The sequence below is a fragment of the Triturus cristatus genome, chromosome 1_1, assembly GCF_964204655.1.
Source record: "Triturus cristatus chromosome 1_1, aTriCri1.1, whole genome shotgun sequence".
In the NCBI taxonomy this organism is placed as follows: Eukaryota; Metazoa; Chordata; class Amphibia; order Caudata; family Salamandridae; genus Triturus; species Triturus cristatus.
In genome coordinates this window covers 1,278,463,250-1,278,485,682 of record NC_140579.1, presented here as the reverse complement: position 1 = coordinate 1,278,485,682, position 22,433 = coordinate 1,278,463,250, and the positions used below count along the sequence as shown (strand labels likewise).

The 22,433-nt window shown below is 45.3% G+C and overlaps 1 protein-coding gene and 1 long non-coding RNA gene across 6 annotated transcripts in view; one reads left to right on the top strand and one right to left on the bottom strand.

Annotated features, from left to right (window-relative positions):
- LOC146871954 (microtubule-associated protein tau-like) overlaps positions 1-22,433 on the bottom strand; it is a 1,902,682-nt gene that overhangs the window by 1,411,577 nt on the left and 468,672 nt on the right. The gene's annotated exons all lie outside the window — the stretch shown is intronic.
- On the top strand, positions 11,215-21,209 carry LOC146871955 (uncharacterized). Of its 2 annotated transcripts, XR_014981267.1 has the most exons (4): positions 11,215-11,401; positions 11,507-11,589; positions 11,682-11,741; positions 18,571-21,209. It is a non-coding gene; the product is annotated as an uncharacterized LOC146871955 (long non-coding RNA). The 2 variants fall into 2 exon arrangements; XR_014981268.1 differs by lacking the exon at positions 11,682-11,741 and having other exon boundaries at positions 11,228-11,401.

Genomic DNA, 22,433 nt, shown 5'->3' with positions numbered 1-22,433 from the left:
TGTGGCCAGGGCCCTGCTGGGAGTATTCTCCAGAGTGGGGTTTCCTAAGGAGGTAGTTTCTGACAGAGGTACCAACTTCATGTCAGGATACTTGACAGCTATGTGGAAGGAATGTGGTGTCAACTACAAGTTCACCACCCCTTATCACCCACAATGCAATGGGCTTGTTGAGAGATTCAACAAGACCCTAAAGGGTATGATCAAAGGATTACCTGAAAAGCTCAGGCGAAGATGGGACATCCTTCTACCCTGCCTTCTGTTTGCTTACAGAGAGGTCCCACAAAAGGGGGTTGGCTACAGCCCCTTTGAATTGTTGTTTGGGCACCCTGTAAGAGGCCCACTGTGTTTAGTGAAGGAAGGATGGGAGTTACCTCTCAAAAAGCCTAAGCAAGACATAGTGGACTATGTACTTGGTCTCCGCTCCAGGATGGCTGAGTATATGGAGAAGGCATCCAAAAACCTTGAGGCAAGCCAGGCCTTACAGAAAGCTTGGCATGACCAAAAGGCTGTCTTGGTTGAGTATCAGCCAGGACAGAAGGTATGGGTGTTGGAGCCAGTGGCCCCAGCAGCACTCCAAGACAAATGGTCTGGACCCCATACAATCCTGGAAAAGAAGGGAGAGGTCACCTACTTGGTAGACCTAGGAACTCCCAGGAGTCCCCACAGGGTACTCCATGTTAACAGGTTAAAAGCATATGTTGACAGGGCAGACATGGGCTTGCTCATGGCTACAGATGAGGGACAGGAGGAAGAGAGTGACCCTCTCCCAGACCTGTTGTCTCAGAACCCTGAAGATGGCTCAGTTGAAGGAGTGACCCTTGGAGGCAACCTCACTGCCCATCAGCAGACTGAATGTAGACAGGTTCTACAATCATTTTCACATATGTTTTCCTTGATACCTAGTCAAACTGACTGGTGTACCCATGTGGTGGACACTGGTGACAGTCTTCCTGTGAAGAACAAACTTTACAGGCAACCTGACCACGTCAGGGACTGTATAAAGGCTGAGGTACATAAAATGCTGGAATTAGGTGTCATTGAACCCTCAGAGAGCCCCTGGGCTAGCCCAGTGGTCCTGGTCCCCAAACCTCACACCAAAGATGGCAAGAGAGAGATGAGGTTCTGTGTGGACTACAGGGGACTCAATGCTGTCACCAGGACAGATGCACACCCTATTCCAAGGGCAGATGAGCTCATAGACAAACTAGCTTCTGCTAAGTTTTTGAGCACATTTGACTTGACAGCTGGCTATTGGCAAATCAGATTAGCTGAGGAGTCTAAGGCCAAAACAGCATTCTCAACCCCAGGTGGGCACTACCAATTTGTGGTGATGCCCTTTGGTCTGAAGAATGCACCTGCCACCTTCCAAAGGTTGGTGAATCAAGTCCTTACTGGGTTGGATGACTTTTGCGCAGCATATCTTGATGACATTGCTGTCTTTAGCTCCACCTGGGAGGATCACCTGATCCACCTGAAGAAGGCTCTTGAGGCTCTGCAAAGGGCAGGCCTCACTATCAAGGCCACTAAGTGCCAGATAGGGCAGAGTAAGGTTGTGTATTTGGGCCACCTTGTAGGTGGAGGCCAAGTTCAACCACTGGAGAGTAAGATACAATCCATCAAGGACTGGTCTCCTCCAACCACCCAGACTCAAGTTCGAGCTTTCTTGGGCTTGACTGGGTACTACAGGAAGTTTGTTAAGAACTATGGGTCCATTGTGACTCCTCTTAATGATCTGACATCCAAGAAGATGCCCAAAAAGGTTCAGTGGACAGTAAGCTGTCAAAAGGCATTTGATGACCTGAAGGAGGCCATGTGCTCTGCACCTATCCTGAAAAGTCCTGACTACTCCAAAGAGTTTATTGTCCAAACAGATGCTTCTGAGTTGGGTGTGGGAGCTGTGCTGTCACAACTTAATGTAGATGGTCAAGACCAACCCATTGCTTTTATTAGCAGAAGGTTGACCCCCAGAGAGAAGAATTGGTCAGCTATTGAGAGGGAGGCCTTTGCTGTGGTGTGGGCCCTGAAGAAGCTGAGGCCATACTTGTTTGGCACTCACTTCAAGATTCAGACCGACCATAAGCCCCTCTTGTGGCTAAATCAGATGAAGGGTGAAAACCCCAAACTGCTTAGGTGGTCCATTTCCCTACAGGGGATGGACTTTACAGTGGAGCACCGGCCAGGTACTGACCATGGGAATGCAGATGGTCTCTCCAGGTACTTCCACTTAGCACATGAAGACGAGACTGGTCAAGGCTAGTTTAATGTCCCTGCGTTTGGGGGGGGGGTTGTGTAGGAGAGTAGGGTCTGCTATCCTATGGTCACCCCAAATTTTTGCATTTTGCTTCACTGGTTTTTGACATATTGAGGCTGTGGGCCTGCCAACCAGACCCCCAGCCTGCTGTTCTCTCTACTAAATTAACACTATGCACCCTAGGTGCATAACCAATTGGAAGTGGATCACCCTGTCAGCCCCTGTACCAGTGTACACTAGGTACCCAGGGCATTGGTGTACCCAAGGCCTGCCAGGGGCTGAAGCATGTATTATGCCACCCCAGGCTTGGCCTAACAAATTTGACACAACTGGCTGATCACTCAGCTGGGGTAAGTTGGTGTAACCACCTCTTACTTAGGTGTAGTATACCTATACCTAACCTTAAATGGGACACATGTTAACCTATAAGTCACTCCTATGGCAGGCCTTAACAATCCTGAAGGCAGAGTGCTTGGTTCCATGTGAGATGGTGCTCTGGCATGAGCTGAGCCTGTCTGCAGTGGTCGGAACAACTTCCTTCTACTGTTTCCAGATATCGTCATACCATATACTCTTAAGTGCATTATGAACCTCGCGGTTAAATGCTAACTTTGGTTTGGCTTTATCAAAACATGTCGAGTAAGGTGTCATACGAATTGGAAAACTAACCCCTCGCCAATTCTGGCGACGGGGTTAGCATTCCACCCTTCTAGAGGGACACGACATGTACAGTACCTGAAACCCGGGTAAAATCAGACATAGCCTCAGCTCCACAAAATGGATGCTGCCACCACAGACACAAGTCTGCCCTCCTGCTGCTGGGAGTCCTTCCAGCTTGGGAGGTGTGGACAAAGGGTTTCCTGCCAGGGGAGGTGCATGCACCACCCCAGACAGGATTTTGTGTATTGGTCAGGTAGGGCTTGAAAGAAACCAGACATGCCTGTGGCTCACAAGGAGCCTCGGTGCATATGCCAGTTCAAACCGGTCCTGGGGCACACCAGTCCCGGGCCTGGGGCGAGCTGGACAAAGGATTGGGGGTGTAACCACCCCCCTTCCTGGTCCCACCCTTAGGGAGGGACCTAGCAGGTAGTCCGGCCCCTAGAATCCGCTTAAAGGTAGGAGCTGTGTCCTAAGACTTCAGACATCCTGGAATCAACTTGAAACTAAGAAGAAGACGGGAACTTCGACATTCTGCTGCACAGAAGACTGAAGGAAATCTCCCCTGTGGTCAGGGAGTGACCACCTTGCTAACGCAAGCACCATCCAGCGAATCAACGTCTGCTTTGCCGCCGCCTCCCGCCGGAGTCCGAGCCCAGAGACTGACAAGACCTGGACCTCCAGACCTCTCACCGCCCGATCCACAGTCCCTGAAAAGAGGAGACCCGTGGAGGCAACGAGACACGTGGAGCCAGCCATCTTGAAACGACCACGACAAGCTGCAAGTGCAACAACCGAGGCTCCCTCCAAGTTGTGCTTTGGGATCTGAGAAGCCCAACCCTCGAGCAGCATCTGCACCAAAGGTGAGCCCTCCAGCATCTCCACGATCTGCGTGGGGCCCTTCTGCATTTTGCCACTCGACGCGCCTAACCGGTTGCTGGCCCGCTGGCTAGTGGCCATCTTGGCGACGAACTTCAAGAAATACACCGCTGGTCTGGTTGCTCCAGACTGGCCCTTGCTCCCCTCCAAAGGAGCAGTCCCTCTGACCTTGCTGGTCAGAACAATCAGCTTATCTTGTTCTCCACAACAATTGCTTTTGCCAAGGCTTGTTTGCTTCGATCAAGTCGCCGACACCGCCGACAGCGAGAGCCTGCGTGGGACAGCTCGTGAACCGACTCCTGGACGTCGTCGACCTCCAGGGACCACGTGGCTGCAGAGACAAGCTACACCTTTCTTCCTGTTTGCACCCGACATTGCCTGGTACCCACCTGGTGCCACGCTGGTCACTGGCTAGTGACTGTGAACACTGTCCCCTCTGCTTACAGGTCTTCTACAACTCCGATCCACTCTTGGATCCACCGCATCTCTCCCGGACCGACCGCCTGCAGCATCTTTGTCCACAGGCTCCAGTGACCCGATAGAAGAAACCCGACACACTTCGACACCTATGCACCCGCTTCCTGTGGGTGAGGTAAAGCTGGCACTCCGGTGCCCAAGTGTAGAGTAACATCTCTAGTGTCTGTGTTTCCAATCTTAAGGTCATAGTCCATCCGGAAGATCCTCTTTGCAGTAACTTTGTACTTTTTACGCACCCATTGAAACCTATGGGAGCACGCGTGTGACTATTTGCTCTGCACACGCCACCCGTGGACCTCCTGGTCACTAACTGAAGTTAGCTCCTTGTAGGCCCAGCGATTCTAGAGGCCCTAGGCCTTTTCCCTTTTCTGTTCGTGGTACTTATACCACTATTTTAGTATATGGTTTGAGCGGCCACCAGGGCCTATCCATATAAAGTGCAACTTCTGTGTATTCTACTGTAATCTTGTTTGACGATTTGTGCTCCTGTGCTCATAAAGAGACTAGGGGTTACTTTGAGAAATAAATACATATATATTTTGAATATATATCTGTGTGGTGTCCTTTCATTGGTATAAAAGGGGGTTGCATTTGGTAAAACAGCTGGCTTAACACGCTTCACGAGTTTAGCCTCAAAGACTGCTTAGCCTACGCTACCACTAGGGCAGCTAGTCCGAAAAGGTTGACTTACAACCACACCATAAGGGTTGCTTGGCATGGTACAAGGTGGTCACTTTAACTAGTGAACATCATATACCAGGCCAACTTCTCACACAGCCCCTCAGATAGCAGGCCACCAGAGAGGGTAGAGCAACGCCGCCATTACACGCTGGGTCTTGATGCTAGGCAGAGACGGAGTTGCAGGGCAGCTATGCTCGGCAAAAGGACACCAAAATGATCCCCAGACGATAAGGAGGGCAGATCCGGTCGGCGGAGTCGTGGATGGTACTAAATTAACAAGGATAGTAGGCGGATTGGAGTCTCGGCCAGCAGAGCTGCACTAAGATTCGGCCATCTTGCTCCGGGCTCTCTAGCGCCCCCCCAGCTAATGATTACACTTGACGTGTGCTCGCTTTATACAAGCATACCACAAGCGGAGGCCATCCAAGTCATTAGAAACGTACTGGATACTCGACCGTCACCACAATGGATCCCCACCGAATTTCTGGTACAACTACTACAAATCGCAATGACCAAGAATTATTTTATCTTCCAAAACACATTCTTTTACCAGTCCAGAGGAGTTGCCATGGGGGCCGGATTTGCGCCGAGCCTGGCAAATCTATCCATGGATAACTTTGAAGACCAGAACATCTACTCCTGAACAAAACCCCTACATCAATAATATCACCACATGGAAACTTTACATAGATGATATTTTGATGCTATAGACCGGTACAGAAGAGCATCTGTTGTCCTTCTTCACATAGTTGAATGCTCGCTCCCAGGACATTCAATTCACCATGACTCACAACAGTGACTCCATTCCGTTTCTAGACCTCACACTTGAAGTAGAAGAAGAAAGAATGCTGATGAACCTTTACAAGAAACCAACAGACCGTAACACCCTTTTACAGTACAATTCCCATCACCCAAGGAACCTCTGGGGCAATCTGCCATATGGGCAATTTTTGAGGTTACGTCGAAATTGTACTAGACGGAAAGACTACTTTAAAGAAACTGACACATTGATTATGAAGTTGAGAAAAAGGGGCTATCCTAAAGGTTTACTTAACAGAGCCAGAAAAAGAGCCTGGTATAGACCATGAGATACCCTGTTGGAAGTACAACCAAGAGAAGAAAAAATGGACAAACTTGTATGCGTCACTACCTTCAACACTAGAAGCCACGAGATAAAAAAGGTGATTAAAAAATACTGGAACTTGGTAGGATCTGAAATCTGCATGACAGAGGCACCGATGTTTTCATTCAAACGGGCTAAAAACATAAAAGATCATGTAGTATCTTCTTTCCTTGAACCTCCGCCTACACCAGATATCAGAGCACAACTCAGTCTGCCACTTGTAAAAGGACACCATAAATGTGGGCATTGTAAGGCTTGCCAATATTCATTGGCGGAAACATCGTTTATACACCATGGGAAAACATATGCCCTTGCTCAATTTACAAATTGTAACCGCTACAACGTAATTTATGCTATCAGATGCCCATGCCACATGATTTATGTTGGTCAGACCACACAAAGTAAAGAACAGGATCCTACAACACCTCAGTAGACTAAGATGTAGGACACATGGGGCACCTCTGGTAGATCATTACACCAACACAGGACATACCCATGAACATTTGGAATGGTGGGTTTTGGAAAATGTCACCCTACAAAGGAGGGGGGAGGGGCGATATCGCCATCTCCCTTAGCTACAAAGAGTGTCGCTGGATACACACTCTTGAGGCCGTTAACCATGGTCTTAATGAACATGAAGAAACATACATACAAATGAGTAAGCTGTAAGAACATTGAAACACATGTATATGTAATTACTGCTTTCCTGATTGTTGGCCAATATTAAAAGACAAATACTACATAAATACAGGTATACTGTAATACCATCACTTTTAATGTATGGGCCACTTGTACTTTAGAAATATGATTGAATATTTTCTCACATATACTCAACGCATTGAAAATGCGGCTGTTTAAAAATCCTTCATCAATGTTAAATGAAGAGATGTGTTTTGAATTACAATTTGTTTTCTCCTTACTTGTTAAAGATATTTAATTTGCTCCATTGTATATATTACTTCATCTTGACAAGAGAAGAATCAATAGAAGTCGTACACTCGTAATATTGAATCCGCTTCATGAAGTGCTCACCACGTTGACCAATACTACAAGACAAATATTACATAAATTCAGGTATACTGCAATACCGTCACTTGTAACGTATGGGTCAGTTGTATATTAGAAATCTGATTGAATATTTTCTCACATATACTCAACGCTTTGAAAATGCTTTTTTTAAAAATCTTTCATCAATGTAAAATGAAGAAGATGTGTTTTAAACTACAAATTGTTTTCTTCTCACTTAGTAAACATATTTAATTTGCTTCTCTGTATATATTACTTCATCTTGACAAGAGAAGTATCAGTAGAAGTCGTACACTTGTAATATTGAATCCGCTCCAAGAAGTGCTCACCACGTTTTACCTTGACACTGGGCGCCTAGCAACCCGTACAGCGAAGGCTGCCATAGGTTAAATACTGACAAGCCGAGAGCACTCGCTGTCATTCTTTACAAGCGCAAGACGGACGAGGACGTTTCACGCTGCTCTCTCAAGTAAGCAAGACGGGGAACCATGGTCCTTTCCAAGTAAATCACTTCAATTAAGTGCGTAGTTTAAGTAGCACGATCATTTCCGATCATTACCATCTGGCATGCCTCTATTTTTAAACACGCTTTATTTTTAACTTCACCTGGCGAACAAACTGATCGTCATGATTATTCGGCCTGGGGTACGTAACACAACGGAGCGCTTCTCTTAAATCGCACGATCGCTTTTGCACCTAGCATGCCTTTCATTTAAACGCGCTTTACAGTCATCGGCGGATAGACCGATTTTTATGATCTTTGGGCCTCGCATACAACAGGCCTTGTCAAGACATTCAAACCAGCGCTAACCAGGCATCAGGGTATACTTAAATAAACGCAACCCTTGCTTCACGGTACAATGTATATCTGCCCTTCCGCGTCGGTGTTTGTAACCATATGCTTACACGGTACACCTCATAACCGAAGTTGCCTCATTAACATATATCGATGTTGCATGACCACATTTAAAGCTTTGGGGGTCACTTTAGTTGTTTCATATGCCCAACAAGGTAACAGGAAGGGGCTCATCCATGCCCCCCCCCTTGACTTTTCAGTCCTTGGTGATCGCTACGACGGGGCCTTCCTTCAAGCAACCGGCAGGATTCACAAAGATTAAATAATTGCAATAGGTATATATACAGGAACATCTAATGTTTCCTTTTCGCCTGCGTGTGTACTATATGACATAGACCTGACCCACGCCTCACCTCTCTTTACAGAATTAATGACCCTTTGAATAAATGGATGGTGTCGGCTGACACCTCCATAAGTAGAATACAAGGGAGCCAATCACTACACTTCCGTGCTACCAGGTGAGCAATTGGTGGCCACCTTTCTTATCATTTGTAGTTCACCAACACACACATCATTCTGATTCATTTCTTAAATTCACAGGCTGTCTGATACTCCTCTGTCCTGATGAAGACCCGCAATAGATGCTTACGAATCTGCACTACACCATAGGGTCGAAACGTCGACGTTCTTAGTTCAATTTGTCCTTGCAACACCACAACTTCAATAAGGAAATTCTATATCCTGCTGTGGTCGATGTATTCATTTCTTGGGCACTTGTATATAGTCTTGTTGTGTAAATATGTGTAATATATGTTACTTTATGTACAGCACCTTATCACTGAACACAATAAGTCACTAATTGTCTCACCACACCTTGTTTGTGGACTGCCTTGTGTTATTATAATTTGTTCAAGTAATTTAAAGAGTAAAAATGGAATTGCTTTCACTGAACTTCTCCTCTTATCAATTGTTGATGATGTGTTGTTTGTGTGTTTTACTCTCATTGAATGACTAATGTAACATTTGCAGAATGTATTAAGTACAAGAGAAACTCAGGTTACATGATTCCCTACAGAACCATTTTCTGCTTTGCAAACATACCCGGGTTACTGGGTTACCCCATTATCCTTAATGGACATAAACAAAGCAGCAACATTTCTAGATCTACTTTCCAGCTGGGGATTTTTTAGCTTCACACTCTACGCAGAACAATGGGTGCAACAAACACAGCTGATGCTGCTGACATGACAGTGGCTACTGTCCAAAGTAATTCCATGGTCTATTATGAAATTCTACAAGATGCCGTGCCATTTGAACTGGTAACTTTGAGTGTCCCGAGGGACCAAAGATGCTTTCAACTCCTTTCACAGTCACTCATTGCCAAAGGCTGCTCTGCGCTTGTCAGTGGTTTCATGACAAATATATGACTCCTCCGTGGTCCTATGACTGGAATGATTTAAGAACTTTTCATTTCATCATGTGGGTGTCAACGATATTAGTCGCTCCACTGCTACTCAAATAATATTTTGTCCCTACAAAAACAATTGCATCACCTGTGGTGTGTGAACTACAGCCTCATTCTTCCTCCCACAGAACTCAAAGAGGTTTCTACGTGGCCAACATTACAGCCTATCCTGTGTCCAAGGGCATAGCCTGGGAAAAGGTTCCATACCAGGACCCTACTGAGACACTGAAATAGCCTTATGTGATAAACTTTTCAAAGAATAATGTTATAGTACCCAGTTCTTTTTCAAATGATTGGGACATTGAGACTGTTAAAAGAATGATGTCTGATTTGCAGGAATGTGCTACTTTGAATAATGAAGATCTTTATTTGAATTCAGCACACTACAAAGAAATATATTGCTATCATGACTATGTACATTACTTCATACATAGGACTAGTTATCCGAGGGAAGAACACAATCACACACATTGGGAACATTGTGAGGCTCTGCCGCCTGAGAGCTTTTCTAATTTCTTGAAAACATTCCCTTCCTTTCAGAGTGCTGACAAGTCATACACTTCAGCCTTTTATTTCACACAGAAGCTGCTTACGAAAACCCTAATCACTACCAACAAGTGGATTTGCTCCATTGAGTTTAGTCAAAACCTGGCTATTCAAGGATACAAGTATTGGAAAGCAAATGTTAAGGAGAAAAGCATTTGGGGAACCAAATTCGGGCAGATTCAAGGTAAAGAAGCCTTATTTCGAGCCTGTATAATAATAAAAGAAATGCTTTTACTAAACAAAACTGTCCAGCATACTACTTCTCTAGGATTTGGAACAATGAAGGATCTAAAGAGACATTCTATTCCAAAATTCAATCTTACTATGTTTAATAATTGGCAATTGCCAATAAATATGTCTTATTCAGATATAAGAGGGTGTGGTGGACAGCGCACTCAATTTGATAACTTAATCAAGATGTAATGGTATGCGTGCACGGTTGCTATTATGCCTACGAAGCATATGTGTAATGAACAGGATAGGTGGCCTAGACCCGTGGAGGTGACTAGGACTGCAACCTGCACTGCTTGTAAGGTTCAAACATTCAATTCAATTTATTACAAATGCAAAACATTATATTATACATCATAAGCAAAATCCATACAAGTATATCTTGAAAATAAATTCCCAATGAAAATAACACAATTATACAATATTTGTGAATTATTCACATAACATATTTCTTTATGTGCCGTAAAATTGTTACGGCACTTGTACCCGATGCATTTCGGGGCTTAAAGTCCCTTTGTCAGGGGTATTCTGCAAGAAAAGAGAAGGAGACTATATTCAAATGAATGCACATTAGGTGTGTGTTTAAGCTAGTGTGATGTGTACACACGTCATGCACCCTTCACCACTGTGATTATGTTCAACAAGGAACGAAGTTTTTCAAGCACTTACTTAGCACAACTCCACGACGTGGTGCCCTCTGTGTGAGTTCACCTTTTTTTTCTTCTTTTTTTCTCTAACAGTTCACCTTACTTTATTAATCTCACTTAATCCCATCCGATCGCACATTTTTTTCAACTAATCATTGAATGCTTGACACGAATTCTCATGCATTTATCAGCCTGAAGCGACAGTGTTGTTTTAGTTTGTTTTATCGTGTTATTCTCGGGTCTTGATTATTATTTTTTAGTCTTTGAACATATTACCTTCCTAAGTAATGTAGTTCGAAGCAACAGTGGTGTTTTAGTTTTTATTATCTTGTCACTTTCGGGTCCTGATCATTTTTCAGTCTATGCATCACGTTACTAGGCGACGATATTTCGCCGCCAGTCTGATTTTTATGTCTATCGTTGTATGCTTCCGGTATCTTTGGAGCGCGCATGCTCCACTCCCGATATTCGAACCCAGTCCTTTTTTAGTTTTTCTCCTAGACCCTTTAAATTTCCTTTTCACGCCAGCCCCACATATCGAGCAGTTTGTTCTTCGTGTGAACAGAAAACGCTACGTTATACATTTTGGGTGTCCATCAAATCTTCGAGACCTATTTTTCGGGTAAGCTCAGGTTGACGCTTTTGATTTAAGTCTCATTCGCATACTTGCGCTTTGGCAGTCTTCCCTCACAATCGTCATTTCCAACTGCTTTTATACTTTTCACAGGAGCCTCGCTGAACGCGTAATCAATATTCACGACTCGGTTTCAACTTCCTCTACGAGTGACTAACTCACATCCATCCCGGGAGGTGAGCTCAGCATTTCTAGACCTTTCATGTTTTTCTAATTCCCTGGTTGCCAAAATACTAAGCTACAAGTTTGCTCTCATATATTCTTACAGGCGTCCAACTTTGCAGGTTTCACATGGACATTTTGAATTTGAATCACGCATATCCAGCAGGTATTCTATTTGACCCTACAGTCGTTGTCTGCTTTTGCATTAAGTCCGTATCACACAGCTTACATGTATTAGAATTAGGTTGTCCTCTTTGTTTCTCACACAGAGCGCACCACGTCGTGGAGTTGGGCCAAGTAAGGGCTTGAAAAACTTCGTTCCTTGTTAAACATAATCACAGTGGTGAAGGGTGCATGACATGTGTACACATCACACTAGCTTAAACAGACACCTAATGTGCATTCATTTGAATATAGTCTCCTTCTCTTTTCTTGCAGAATACACCTGACGAAGGGACTTTAGGTCCCGAAATGCATTGGGTGCAAGTGCCATAACAATTTTATGGCACATAAAGAAATATGTTATGTGAATAATTCACAAATATTGTATAATTGTGTTCTTTTCATTGGGAATTTATTTTCAAGATACACATGTATGGATTTTGCTTATGATGTATAATATAACGTTTTGCATTTGTAATAAATTGAATTGAATGTTTGAACCTTACAAGCAGTGCAGGTTGCAGTCCTAGTCACCTCCACGGGTCTAGGCCACCTATCCTGAATCGGATATAAACAATATGATACAGAATGGAACCTATAACTCAACACAAATCTCTGATGAAGGCTTGTCCTTATGGCCTTATAATTCTAAAACGCACGTGCAGCGATTTCTTTTCAACATTGAGTGTGGAATGTAATCTTCCTAATCTCCTATATAATACACAAACACCTGTAGTGGTTACTACATACAGTGTAGGCAAGTTATGCTAACAATGGCTAGAACACTCTCGTCTCTCAGCTGTAAAAGAGCATTCCTCTTCCATTCATAAAATATGGATTTTTCAGAAGAAATAGAAGATTCCTTGCCAGAGGAACATATGCCATCTACAATGAATTAAATAAATATTCTGAAAAATAAGCTGCAGAAAGAATTAGGAAAATAGATCAAGAAAACATGCAGTTTTTAAATGTTATAGACAATGGAATGCAAAATGGTGTACTCACTAAATAATTTTTTGTCCTTAGCCTTAGATCTCATGAAAGGAGATCTGAAATTGTTACAGCATGGGCAGGCTCAGTTAGGAGCATTTATGCAACTAAACTAGGCATTATAAACACTTAGATCAGGTTTTGTGCATTGGCAACTTTTACATGAGACAGCTTTATTTGAACCATATAATTTGAAACTTGCGCTAAAAAACAATGGCCAAGAAAGAATCCACATATACTCTAATTATAGAAGAAGTTAAAGATACCTCCATTACCAACAGTGGCATGCCGCCTATTTCTTGGCTAATACATGGTATTATTTCTTTACCCATAACAACTTTTCATTTTCATGACTTTCAAAAATATAAATCAATTGGTTGGGATTAAACTATGTACAATTCACAACTGTTCCATTCATAAAAATTCCATTTCACCCACATCTGTTTAAATGGAAATGAACAGGATCCTGCAATCCTGTATAGATCAGTACAGGGCCGGCTCTAGGGCGGTGCGACCGGTGCCATCGCACCGGGTGCTGACTCTTCGAGGGGGCGCTGTGTTTAGAAGTATTTTATTGTTGTAAAACCACCTGCTGCTGCATTTCTGGTCTCCCCAATTTTCACACAAATACAAATGTCAAGATAAGGCGGTGATTAATGTTCTTCCTGGAGAGAGAAGGAGTTCTGTCAAGCAGAAGTTTTAACAAATTTTATGGTAGCACAGAGGGTTTATGTCCCTGCTGCAAAGAATGTGTACCATGAAGATCACAAAGTGCATATAGTTTAAATAGGGCAGTGCTTTTGTTAGAGAGATCATTTTGTTTCTATCAGTGCAGGTGTTAAAATCCTAACATGGAACTGTGAGCTAATAACTGTCATCAAAGAGCTGCATGCAAAGGGCAAGGTATAGATTAGAGAATTATGATGTTTTCATCCGTCTTTCATTATTCTAATGTTTCAAAAAGGGTTCATTTCGGTAAAAAAAAATCCTTATTATTATATGTTGCCCCCAACCATGTTTTTTTTTAAAAAATTCGGAGTCAGTGCGTCTCCAGACCAAGTACTCTTAAACGATACGGTCTACCACTATGGATGACATGCTACTCCTACACCTTGTATTATGTAACATTTCTTATACACTGATTTACACACTGATTGTCGCAGTGTAGTGTTTGTGAAGTAAAGTGCTCTGACACCCTACACTGGTATAGGTGGCACTTTTAAATATATCTGAAAGAGAGTGATTATGGAGACTTGAGGGGGGGAACTGTTAAAGGGTAGTAGTGAGGGAGTCTGTGGGGAGTGGCCAAGGGGGGCGCCAGCAAACATTGTCGCACAGGGCGTCACCAGCGCTAAAGCCAGCCCTGTATCAGTATAGCAAATTACAGAAATCCACTTGGACACTTCCTTCTTTATGACACTATATCTTTGCATGGAATGTGTAGTGCTTGATACCAGGGTTAAGTCGTGTTTTATCTGCGTCCCTCCATTCCCACACACCATGAACTTCTGAATAACAGTTCTCATTTAAACAAATGTTACGTGCTATGGGTTGGAATCTGGCCCCGCCCCCTACTCAGCCCCGCTCCCGACCTCTGCTCCCACCCCCCCCCTCTTTATATGGCGACCACTGCGGGGGAGGGAGCGTGAAACCTTGCCCTCGTGGACAAGGCCAGCACCCTCCCCAGCAGCTCAGCCGCTCCGCGCCAGCACAAGAGACCCCCTGCCGCCACCGCTCAGGGTTCGAGCCTGTCGCTCGTCAGGTCCGCTCTGTGCCTGCTCTGCGTCCGCTTTTATTTTCCTCTTAGCATCGCTGCTGCCCCTGCATTGCCCGCACCGTTCTTTAGTCTTAGGCTAATTTATTCTTAATCCACTTGGGTCCTAGACTCACTCTTGGCCCCTCGCCACTTTTTTTCCTGGAGTTTGACCCCCTCTGCCCGCTTTCCCGATGCTGCTCCTGCGGCCCCGCCCCCTACTCAGCCCCGCTCCCACCTCCCGACCTCTGCTCCTGACCCCCTCCCCTTCATATGGCGACTGCTGTGCGGTTGCGCCAAAGACGCGCCTAAGGCAAGCCCGTCCGCGCCTGGACCGCGCCCAGCGCCAAACCCCCTGGTCCCCACAACCACCATAAGATCCATCGTCGCTACGACGCAAACACCCTCCATGCATTCAACGCCTGACGGACTTCCACCTGCTTCCAGGCCACCCCGAAGCTCACCCACGGACCCTTCACCTGCCAAAACTGCAGCTACACCAGCAAGCGCACACCTGCGCGCTCTGCCCATCCCAACACTACAGGCCACAACCACCTCAGCTGCATACTACTCAACACCCGCTCAGTCCACAAGCACGCCGTCAAACTCTGGGACCTGCTCGACTCTTCCGCCCCGGACGTCGCCTTCCTGACCGAGACCTGGATGAACACCTCCTCGGTGCCCGACATAGCCATAACCATCCCGGACGGCTACAAGATCACCTGCAGGGACCAAAACAACAACAAACCAGGAGGAGGACTAGCCATCGTCCACAGGGACACCATCAGGATCACGACCAACACCGAAGACTCCCTTAAGCATGGCCGAAAAACTACACTTCCAGATCCACGCAGATCACAACACCACCCTCCGAGGAACCCTCGTCTACAGACCCCCGGGACCCCGACCACAATTCAGCGAATCCATCGCCGACCTCTTCAGCACGCACGCCCTCTCCTCCACAGACTACGTCCTCCTCAGAGATCTGAACTTCCACCTCGAACACCAACGACAGCAACTCCACTACGTTGATCGACAGCCTCGCCAACCTCGGACTCAAACAACTCGTCACGACACCCACCCACTCTGCCGGTCAAACGCTTGACCCCATCTTCTCCGCCTGCGACCACATCACCTTCAGCCACACCACCGAACTCCTCTGGACCGACCACCACTGCATCCAATTCTCCTTCGAGAAACACACCACACACAACCAACCGCAACGTATCCCGCACCGCAGCTGGAAAAAAGTCACCGAAGACCAGCTCACCACCACACTCGCCCTCCACCCTAGCCCTCCGATGCCAATGCAGCAGCCAACAACTTCAGACAATGGATCGCCGACTGCGCCAACACCCCAGATCAGGAAACCCTCCAACAGGCGCACCGCCACGAGAGCCATCTGGTTCAACACCGACCTCAAAAACTCCAAGCACACCTGCAGAAGACTCGAGAAACATTGGCGCAAAGACCAGACACCAGACAACCACGCAGCCCTCATGAACGCCAAACGCAAACACCACCAACTTACCCGATCCACCAAAAGAACATCCTTCCAAAGAACGCATCGACAACCACGCACACAACAGCAAGGAGCTCTTCAACATCGTGAAAGTACTCACCACCCCCAGCTCCTGCTCCAATGACATACCGCCATCACAAGGACTCTGCGACTCCCTGGCTACATTCTTCCACCGCAAGATCGCAGACATCCACAACAGCTTCGACACCCAGACACCGATGACAGACGCCATCACCCCGACTCTACACCCACCAAGCACATCGACCTTCTACTCTCCTTGCACAACGTCAACGACGAAGACACCATCGACTCCAGCTCACCCTCCGACCCCCTGCCCCCACCACATTTTCAACAAGGCAAGCTCCATCATTGCACCCCAACTCCGAAAGATCAGCTCCTTCGAGACCGCCACCTTCCCAGATAGCTGGAAACACGCCGAGATCAACGCCCTTCTCAAGAAACCCAAGGCGGACCCAAAGGACCTCAAGAACTTTTTATTTTTTTTTAAACGTTTATTTAACATTTTCCATCATATATGCCTTACATTACAGCTTTGTACAAAGAAAGATAGGTCAAAGTACAGATAGCCATAAGGTTATAACAGCGAGCTTACTGATTCCAATATCGGTAACAAAGGAACATATCACAGCGAGTACCATGAGACAAAAAGGGTCCTGATTATGTGCCTTCACCGCCGAAGGAAAAATAAGGAGGGATAATGTGACAGTCATCCATAGGGCAGCAAAAGTGTGCATCTGACAGACCTTGCATAATCGTTTGTTTTGAATAAAGGACCTCAAGAACTTCCAACCCATCTCCCTGCTCCCGTTCCCAGTGAAAGTCATTGAGAAGATCGCCAACAGACAACTGACCCACTTCCTGGAGGAGAACAACGTCCTGGACTCCTCCCAATCCGGTATCCGCAGCAATCACAGCACCGAAACCACCCTCATCGCTGCCACTAACTACATCAGGACCATACTGGACAACGGCGAAACTGCGGTCCTCATCCTCCTGGACCTCTCGGTCGCCTTCGACACCGTCTGCCACCACACCCTGCGCACATGCCTCCAAGACGCAGGGATCCAAGACAAAGCCCTGGACTGAATCACCGCAGAACTCAGTCCGCCTCCCCCACTTCAGGTCCGAAGCCACCACAATCACCTGCAGCGTACCCCAAGGATCATCCCTCAGCCCGACCCTTTTTAACATCTACATGGCACCGCTCGCCAACATCGTCCGAGCGCACTACCTCTACATCGTCTCATACGCCGACGACACCCAGCTGATCCTCTCCCTCACCAAGGACCCGGCCACAGCCAAATCCAACCTACATGAGGAAATGAAGGCTGTCGCAGAGTGGATGAAGACTAGTCTGCTGAAACTGAACTCGGACAAGACAGAGGTCCTCATCCTTGGCTCCACCCCCTCCGCATGGGACAACTCCTGGTGGCCGGCCACACTGGGAACTGCCCCGACACCAACCACGCACGCAACCTGGGAGTTATCCTGGACTCCACGCTCTCTATGACCCAGCAAGTCAACATGGTTTCATCCTCCTGCTTCAACACCCTCTGCATTCTCCGCAAGATCTACAGATGGATCCCCACCAAAACCAGAAGAACGGTCACCCAAGCACTCGTCAGCAGCAGGCTGGACTACGGCAACGCCCTCTATGCAGGAACCACGGCTACACTCCAGAAGAGACTCCAACGCAGACAAAACGACTCCGCACGCCTCATCCTCGGACACCCTCGCCACATCACCACCCACCTGAGAGATCTGCATTCGCTCCCGGTCAACAAGAGGATCACCTTCAAGCTCCTCACCCACGCTCACAAAGCACTCCACAATGCCGGACCAGCATACCTCAACAAACGACTGTCCTTCTACACCCTGAACCGCCAGCTTCGGTCCACCGACCTCGCACTCGCCACCGTCCCACGCATCTGCCCAACGACCACCGGCAGAAGATCTTTCTCCCACCTCGCCGACAAGACATGGAACACCCTCCCCATCCACCTGCGTCAGACCCAGGACCTGCTGACCTTCAGGAGACGTCTCAAGACCTGGCTGTTCAACTAGTAGCTGCTCTCCTCCCCCTCCCCTCAGCACCTTGAGACCCTCACGGGTGAGAAGCGCGCTCTACAAATGTTTTGATTGTATTTTTTGATTGATTGATAATAGTTTCAGAAACAATACAGTGTTGTGGAAGGACCTTGCAGCCTCCACTTAGAAATGATATCAGCAACGTCCCTTGACCTAGTATTAGTATGAAATCTATGCATTTTGGTGACTAGATCAAACTATTGTCTGTTTTACTACAAAAAGATGTCCCTTTGACTTCAGCGATTGAAGTTTACAATCTGCAAACAGCCAGGACTGCTTCAGAAATTCAGCAGCTGTTACACACACAATATCCAATGCATTTTGCAAATATCGTTCAAATAATTAATTTGTAACAACTAGTGTTTTGCATCTTTTTAAGAACATTGGATCTGGTCTAGTGACTATATTTAAAGCAGTAATTGGACTGATTCTGTCATTTTTTGACTCTCTATTCTCCAGCCTTTTTGGAAGATTTCTGATCATAATACTGCTCATTGGCTGTGGTATCATCATCTTTCTCCTATTCTGCCAAGGAAATCAACAACATGGAGTACCAATATCCAACTGAACAAAGTTGCAGAGAGACTCTAGCACGCTATATGGGACATGCTTGGCTATCTGAACTCAGTAAGTACTGGATGCATACCTTTCAGAAAGAAAATTCTACACAAGTAAAACGTGTTCTATTGCATAAGCTGTCCGACTGACATCATCTTGGACTTACCTCGGGAGCTGCACCCAGTGGCTTACATTGATATGGGGAAATCGTTCAACCTCTACATAAGCACCAGGAACAATGCCGAGCAATTTACCTGTCTTTACACACAGAAAACTACCTATGAAAGAGCACTATCACCAATGGCATTTCTCAATGCAGCTCTTGACCAATGGCTTGACTCATTAAAATTCTTCGAGTCCTCTTGAGAGGAATCGCAACCAACATCAAGTGCCTTAGATGAGCAGCCAGTTGTTGGTCCATCTAATACACAGACTATTGACCGCGAACATGCTCTGTATGGTTTTCGCAAAGATGTATGCTGAGAGTGCACCTGACTATGTCAACATGTCCTCCGATGAGGAATGAACTCCACAATTCAGTCGACCAAAGAATCACAACAAGCATTTCCCATATGTACCACAAACCCTGTACAAACCATTGACTGAAAACTTTTTTATTTTTTAATAGACTTTTAATTTTTGCTTTTTTAACACACATTTTTAATCTGGACAATTTCTAATTCTCACTGGTATGTTTGTTCGCCAGCACGCGTAGTAGAGAGATGTATTCATTGATTTTCTGTGACTATGCAAGGATAACAAATATTCATGCTTCGCTGTGTGAACCATATACTATCACATATGTTTTTCCTATCCTTTATATCTACAATGTATTAATGGCTTTTGTTTTATGCTACAAGTGCAATGTATATACTATATAGATATGTATTTTAGGCTAAATATTTGTAGATGATAAAAATTTGAGTGCATGGATTTCCCTACACGTTAGTTGAATCCCTTTAGGCCGGACACACCCCAATGACGTCACATTCAGAAGTACAAGACGGGGGCGATCTAAAACCCCTAAGGTCTGACTCATCTTATGTAGGCCCCGACTCCATCTTGGTCCATGGAGGTCACCATCTTCCTCAGCGTAGACTATGGATACCGCCATATTCCTTGATTAATGCAGAATCATTGTCATATCTACCTATCAACGTAGATGTTGCCAGACCTTATCTTTCTAATAACTGTGATATCGTTAAGTTCTTTAATTAATGACACAGATACAACATCTAAGGCGACATTCTTCTAGGTCAAATGTCCCCTCCTCATCATGTCAAGGTTTACTAAGAACACATGTGACAAACAAATAGTCTGTCTGTGTTATTTGCAATATCTTTCCACTGTTCTTTCTAGGTAGGGAACAGAAAGTTTTCTTAACCAAACTCTCACGCACCAAGATTTACCTTGGTGGCATGCTTCATCATCGGGTTCTTCCAGTCCCGCTGCAGAACGGGCGTGCTGCGACCAATTAAGACGTGGGAGCACTTTTAGTCAAATACTATGAAGAGTTGTGTGGTATAAGAGTGGGCGGGTCTTATCTAGAGTTAAAAATACCTGGCTAAGTAGGAACAAAAATTTTATTCGGTCCTCCTGCTGCTATGGTTAAAAAGGGGAAATTGAGAGGCATACGTTTATGTATCTCAAGGTCTACATGTATCAAGCCTTTACCCCAAGGCTTTTCATCAGGACCACAAAAATACAATACCCACTATTACCCAATCGGTAGTGTCTTTTCTTTAGATATGTGTTATGCCATAACATGAGCTCAACGGGAGAAGGGACGCTTGTAATCAGACTTTCATCAAAGCTACTCCCTTGCCAATTGAAAGTAGCCTGCCCGCAGCTCTGATGATACTAAGAACACATACAGATATATAACCAAAAATAATGTAGTACAAATGGAGTCCTTTAGTCTTATATGTTCCTAAGGAGATGTCAGGGAAGCACACCTTGATACACATAATCTAGGTCAGGAATTGCTAAACTCATTTTAGAAATTCCAATTTCTGATGAGATTCAAGATATAAGGACTGCCATGTGCCCAATTGTGAGGATAGGTCCTACGCCCAAATTATCACCCTTGATTCTGCCAGAGATGGTCACACTTGCTGCCAGCACACATCGCAGATGATACATCTTGCCTAATGACTGAAGTGGATAAAGCCAAGTCCTGGAGGAAGATTGACTGACTGCCACGCAGTGAGTGTTTGCCCTTCGCATGGAACACTGTCTTCACGCTTCCTGTGATGAAGACAGCCCTTGCTGTCAACAAGGTATGACTCTTCCTCCTAAGAAACTCTAGACAGAAAGTTGCTCTGCCTTTTTATGATCTCATAGAATAGTGCATAGAAGTAGGTAGGATGTTAGGTTCTAGATGATACTTAAATGACATTTTAACAATGCTAGAAATGTTCATTTTATTCTTGTTACTTATAACCAGTCTAGTTGCTGTTTTTTTATAATATTCTGTGCTGTTGTTTTAGATGTACTAAGAAACGGATTGTCCCTGTAGAAATAAATACTTTAACTTTAAAGTGTTCTTTCTTCTTAGTACAGTGTGTGTGGTACTGTGAAAAACTAAATAAGGTTTTTTGGTGTTTCCACAGTGCGTCTGATCCCTTCATGGGATTGTTAGTAACCAAAAAGAAATAGCACTAGTTTTCAAGGAATGACCGCTTAATCCCAGCAATGCATCCAAAGTTCTACACAAAATCTTTATCCATAGATACTACTGCCGAGTAGATGGTGTGTCATTTACTTTATTAGTTTGGTCTGGGATTTTTCTCTGCCACACAGTATTCTCAGAAAATGCGAAAAGAAAGTTATCCAATATGGTGATTTCTTTCTCATTCAGATTAACGGCATCATCATGCTATTTCCACTCATGATTAGCTCTAAGTTTCAACCCCCGAGCAGAGAACTGTCATCGTATGCATTTCACCAGGGCTCAGCATCTTTTTATTTTTCCAGAATATTTTAATTGATTTAGATATGCTAGAAATTAACACAGTAAACAACAATAATAATTTGTGAAATTACATCAATTCTCCAAAGCAGTCCACCACTAGAGTTATAGAAACAGGGTGATGAAGAATTCAGCATATACAAGGAACGGGGAAGGAAGAAAATTAGTTCACACAATTGGAACAAAACAGTAACACATCAACTTAAACAGGTGCCTAGATAGTGGTTTGTAACATTAGAGGTCGATAATCACAGTACAAGTGTGTCAGACGATGCTCTTATACGGTCTTCAGTTAACCTCTTCGGTGCCCGTGACGAGCTGGACTCGTCATGGGCTGCGGTGGCGCTGTGCCCATGACGAGTCCAGCTCGTCACAAACCCCGCCCGCTAATGTAACGGCCGGCACAGGGCGGGGAAAGGGGCGGGCACCGAAGGGGTTAGGGAGCTAGGGGTAGGGAAAGACCTTGTGTTTCTCAAGGTTGTACTAGTTTCGAAACAATAATAGTTTTAGTTGGACTTAGTGGAGGAGTTTCAAGCCAGAAGGGCAGCTCCGGCTCAGCTCGAGGCCTACTCTGAACCTTGAGCCCAATATGAGCAGAACTTTCACGGTAGGCGATGTGGTCTAGTGGCTGCCGCTACTGACTATGTAATATGGTGAACAAGGTTCAAATCCGGGCATTGGCTCAGCGTCCTGTAAATCCTGGGACATTTCCCTGTGCTACAAAAATATATAACTATGCTGTGTCTGTTATGAAGAGCTCTTATGTTCTTGAGCAAGGTTCGCACTATGAAAA